Source organism: Oncorhynchus keta, chromosome 15, assembly GCF_023373465.1.
Source record: "Oncorhynchus keta strain PuntledgeMale-10-30-2019 chromosome 15, Oket_V2, whole genome shotgun sequence".
NCBI lineage: Eukaryota > Metazoa > Chordata > Actinopteri > Salmoniformes > Salmonidae > Oncorhynchus > Oncorhynchus keta.
This window is the reverse complement of record NC_068435.1, coordinates 9,456,623-9,462,013: the sequence shown is the minus strand read 5'-3', so window position 1 is coordinate 9,462,013 and position 5,391 is coordinate 9,456,623. Positions and strand designations below refer to the sequence as shown.

Genomic DNA, 5,391 nt, shown 5'->3' with positions numbered 1-5,391 from the left:
ATTACAGGCTCAAAATGGCCAGAAACTCAGTCTATTCTTGTTCTGAGAAAGGAAGGCTATGCCATGTGAGAAATTGCCAAGAAACTGAAGATCTTGTACAACACTGTGTACTACACCCTTCACATTACAGCGCAAACTGTCTCTAACCAGAATAGAAAGAGTGGGAGGCACCGGTGCACAACTGAGCAAGAGGACAAGTATATTAAAGTGAGAAACAGACACCTCACAAGTCCTCAACTGGCAGCTTCAATAAATAGTACCCGCTAAACACCAGTCTCAATGTCAACAGTGAAGAGGCAAACTCCAGGCCTTCTAGCATAAACAAAAACAAAACTAAAGTATAAAGGCATGCTCTTAACCTCTCCTTAAACCCCAAAGGCAAGGGACCTATTCAGGTAATATTAAGGATTCTTTTTCTGATATCCTTGATATGCCCTTAAATCGAAAAATAAAGGGCACTGACCAATATTTCAAATTGAGGTATGTTTAATGGGTCCCCATAAGGGACATTTAAGAGGCCAATTGTTTAATTTAAGGTTGATTTAATTCACATTCAGGGGTCTTGGCAGTCCTGTTTGTGAGTCATTGGGGTATGTTGTGGTGGACTGTCATTACAATTGCTTCACAGGAACCTGGCAAAATTACATTTGTAGTGTAGCTAGCCACTGAATGGGTCTCAATACACTGTCAGCATGCAGATAAAGCTATAACCACTTTTGGAGTGCCCTCAAACCGTATCCTGATGTCGACAGCAGATTGGTGAAAATAAGTTACATTAACTGAATAACATCGGATTGTCACGATCGTCGTAAGGAATGAACCAAGGTGCAGGGTGATAGGCGTACATTTTTCTTTAATAAAATGAACACTGAACAAAACCAACAAAATTAAACATGAAGCTATACAACTAGCGCTGACAGGCAACAAAACATAGACAAGATCCCACAACAGAAAGTGGGAAAAAGGGCTGCCTAAGTATGATCCCCAATCAGAGACAACGATAGACAGCTGCCTCTGATTGGGAACCATACTCGGCCAAAAACAAAGAAATAGACAACATAGAAGAATACCCACCCCAAATTACACGCTAACCAAATAGAGAAATAAAACGTCTCTCTAAGATCAGGGCGTGACAAGGATGGATCTTTCAACAGACTGGGATGCATTGTCCCGACAACATCAAAATAGCCTTTCCAGACAGACTAGACTCTGAAGTGAGGGGAGCCATACTTGCGAACACTAGAATAAGTTTCAGTTTAATTTGGATCTCCTGTCTCCAAATGCGCATCAGCCAATTACAATCGTCGACAAAGTTGCGCGTGACAGAATGCTACATTGTAGCTTGTCTCAACAGATAACCTGGCACGTTAGCTGACAGTGAATATTTCCTGTAACAAATTCCGCATCAATCTATCATATCCACCAACCAATGGCAATTTTCTTTTTAATAGGTCCATTTGGCCACCAGAGGGATATTTTAAACCTCCGAATTCAAGGTTTACTTTAGTTCCACTACATTTACATTTAAGTCATTTAGCAGACGGTTAGTGTACCAATATTGGATAATGCTTCCTTGACTAGACTACTAGCTATTAATATTAGACAAAATTCAAAAGGCACCGTTTCACATATATGACAAGCCCTCTTTTTGTAGTGCAATGATCAGACAGTTAGTTATATGCGGTAATATTGTGATCATTTGACTGCAATCGCAGAATCTCAAAATCCTTGAGGAACTGATTACAAATGGAGGACTAATGTAATAATTGAAGTTATGAGCGCAACAAGTTTTTTTAAAAGTAGGCGTGAATTAATACAAACATTTTGCTAAACTTGAATATGTATAATGTGAGTCCCTTTAATGTGAGGTGCGATTTGAGAAAACAGTGTTATTGGTGTGATAGCCATGGAAGCATCGACTGAATCAGTTAGTTGTTACACTATATTAACTGAACTAGTAACCAGCAACCACGCTGAGCAGAACAAACACAATGAATCAATACAATACAATGCTCCGCGCTCAACTTATTGGCCCTCGTAGTTCCATCAGGAAACTCCAGTCCTCCTCTTGAGTTTGAAACACTTCTCCACTGTTTCCTGACACTATATCCTCCATATTCTCCAGCAGCTCTGTGACCTGATATCCATCACCCCCTGTTCTCATTGATGAAGACATGACACCTGTTTCCACATTTCTAAACAAGCCGCTGGAGGGCCTTCCATTCTGTCTCGATGTGTTGCTCAATGGTTGTGTCCCCCAGACAAGTCCCCGTAGGTGAACAGCACTATAGTGTGAGACTCGACTTTGTTGCACTACTGCTCTTCCTAATTCCTCACTGTAGGAAGCATCCACCCGTATGACCAGGAGGGGAGTGTGGGGTCCTGGAGGACAGAGGAACACTGCACACCTTCACCCGGCATCCTGGAGTGTCGATCGGTGAACTCCTTGTTTTGTTTCATTCTTACTTAGTAGTATTTGTATTAGGGATCCCCGTTAGTCCAAACATATTAAAGAACTTACATTACATTACATATAAAACAAAAATATAACACAATATAACATCATTTAACATTATTACACCACAACATATCTACAATATAAAATGTTGAAAACTACCATACCACAATTTCACAATGAATGCGTATGCATGTGTCTGTACCTTTGTGTGTGTGTGCATGTGTCTGTACCTTTGTGTGTGTGTGCATGTGTCTGTACCTTTGTGTGTGTCTCTTCACAGTCCCTGTTGTTCCATAAGGTGTATTTTTTAAATATTTTTTTTTACATCTGATTTTACTGCATGCATCAGTTACCTGATGTGGAATAGAGTTCCATGTTGTCATGGCTTCCTTGTAGCCATAGTAGTTCTTCCTAACTCAAACAATTGTCTACCCAGGATGGTGTTTTCCTTCTTTTCCCAGACCATATATGTCCCAGCAGCATAATCCTCAGCTCTGAGAGTTGGAGGAAGTTATCTCTGGCAAAAGAGAGGAGGTTTATCCATTTCTAAATCGGAATCTATGGTTCAACAGTTTTGAACATGTAGACTGAGGAATGTTCTGGTGGCAATGCGGGCACCCTCACGCTTACAAGTAGTGTGTGCTCTCGTACTCCGCGATGAAGTAGTTTTAGCATGTTAACCCTGGCAAGACTGTGGCATCCTAAACTGCATTCTCAGAGCATGTTCAGACCAGCTGAATAATGACGAGTGACACACAAATATCATACCTCCCCCACCTCCAGTTACTGTAATGGTGAGAGGTTAGCACGTCTTGGGGTTATGATATTTGTGCACCTGTAACTTTCTCACTCATCATTATTCACGATTCATTCAGGATTATCCGTCACCAGGGTAGCATCCACAATGTCGAAGTGTTTAGAAACATATTTTATCCTTATTTTTAATAAAAAGTGATTCCAAAATGACAATGTATTATTTACTATTCATTTGTATTGGGCACAAAATAATCTGTAACACAAGCAAAACGAACAGCAGATGCATCCAACAAATGTGTAGAGTCACAAGCTTGATGAAGTCATTGCTTGCTGTGAATGTGGACACCAAATATGGATTTGTTGTGCCATCTTTTGTGTTTTTAAGGCAAGCCTGGGGGAAAGGACTGAAAGAAAAAAAAATGCATTTATTAAAGAGTCAAGACAGAGACACCAGGAAGAGGCCCAAGACTCAAGATCAGAGGCCAGTGAGGGTTGTTCAGATCTCACTCAATCCGGTAAATTGGTCGACGGTACACTTTGAGCTGCTTACCCTGACACTGGCGGGGTTACAATCGTCTCCACTCACCTCCTCTTTGACCCTAACTATTTGACATGTACAGATCTGTAAAGGTCAAAGCAATGTAGTGAAGACTAAGCCACTGCAAAGCTTAAACTTATTCACTCACACCCTTCGGATCTGCAAATATTTATAGTAGAGTTCTGGAGTAGGGAAATTAGCTGTTAAAAGTTCTACTCTGCGAGAAGACGTTGCACAAACTAAAAATATTGGGTACATTTCCACCACAACTAAGATTGTTCAAGTGCAAGGAGAAACGTTTCTGCTGTTTTGGTCCCCTCCTCTCTACCTAAACTTCCCTCACAGTCCCTTCAGTTTCCCATGAGTCCTGTTAGCCTAGTGGTTAGAGCTTTGGACTAGTAACCACCAGGTAGCCTAGTGGTTAGAGCGTTGGACTAGTAACCACCAGGTAGCCGTGGTTAGAGCGTTGGACTAGTAACCACCAGGTAGCCTAGTGGTTAGAGCGTTGGACTAGTAACCACCAGGTAGCCTAGTGGTTAGAGCATTGGACTAGTAACCACCAGGTAGCCTAGTGGTTAGAGCGTTGGACTAGTAACCACCAGGTAGCCTAGTGGTTAGAGCGTTGGACTAGTAACCACCAGGTAGCCTAGTGGTTAGAGCATTGGACTAGTAACCACCAGGTAGCCTAGTGGTTAGAGCGTTGGACTAGTAACCACCAGGTAGCCTAGTGGTTAGAGCGTTGGACTAGTAACCACCAGGTAGCCTAGTGGTTAGAGCATTGGACTAGTAACCACCAGGTAGCCTAGTGGTTAGAGCGTTGGACTAGGAACCACCAGGTAGCCTAATGGTTAGAGCGTTGGACTAGTAACCACCAGGTAGCCTAGTGGTTAGAGCGTTGGACTAGTAATCACCAGATAGCCTGGTGGTTAGAGCGTTGGACTAGGACCCACCAGGTAGGTAGCTGTGCAAGATCGAATCCCTGAGCACACAAGGTAAAAAGGTGTTGCTCTGCCCCTGAACAAGGCAGTTAACCCACTGTTCCTAGGCCGTCATTAAAAATAAGAATTTGTTCTTAACTGACCTGACTAGTTAAATAAAGGTGAAATAAAAAATTGTGTACAGTAACAAGAATAACTGAAAGGGTTGCGTTGAAATGTAAGTTGCAGGGGGGGATTTATTGGATTTCTTTTGACATATTGTGTAATATATTACCACAAATTACTTAGTAACTTTGATACGTTTGCAGCCATATGTTGTATTGCACAGCTATGACTATTCTTTAATGTTGGAGTTGCCAATACTGCTTGGCATATTCTGCCCTCCCAAGCAAAAAGGCAGTAACTGCTCATTTGATCGAAAATGAGTTAATGTCATTTTTCTTACATTAAATGCATGCTTAATCATGTGGACAAGTATCCTGCCTCTATTGTATTGTGAAGAAAATGTGGGTCATGTTAGCAGTAACTGCATAAAGTTACTGTGAAACCAAGGTAAATGGCAGCAACTGAACTTACTGCGTTTTACCTTGGTTTCAACCTGCCCTTGGCTGCAGTTACTACGTTTTATCTTGGTTTCATATCATTTTATACTGATGGTGATGTAATCGAACCTGTATGACACTGACTGACATCTACACACA

At 41.5% G+C, this 5,391-nt stretch overlaps 1 long non-coding RNA gene across 1 annotated transcript; it reads right to left on the bottom strand.

Moving 5' to 3' along the window:
* Positions 1 to 833: 833 nt before the first annotated feature.
* On the bottom strand, positions 834 to 5,092 carry LOC118394403 (uncharacterized). The gene is made up of 2 exons (XR_004827767.2): positions 2,812 to 5,092; positions 834 to 2,461 (listed from the first exon to the last, which is right to left on the bottom strand). It is a non-coding gene; the product is annotated as an uncharacterized LOC118394403 (long non-coding RNA).
* Between the last annotated feature and the right edge of the window lie 299 nt (positions 5,093 to 5,391).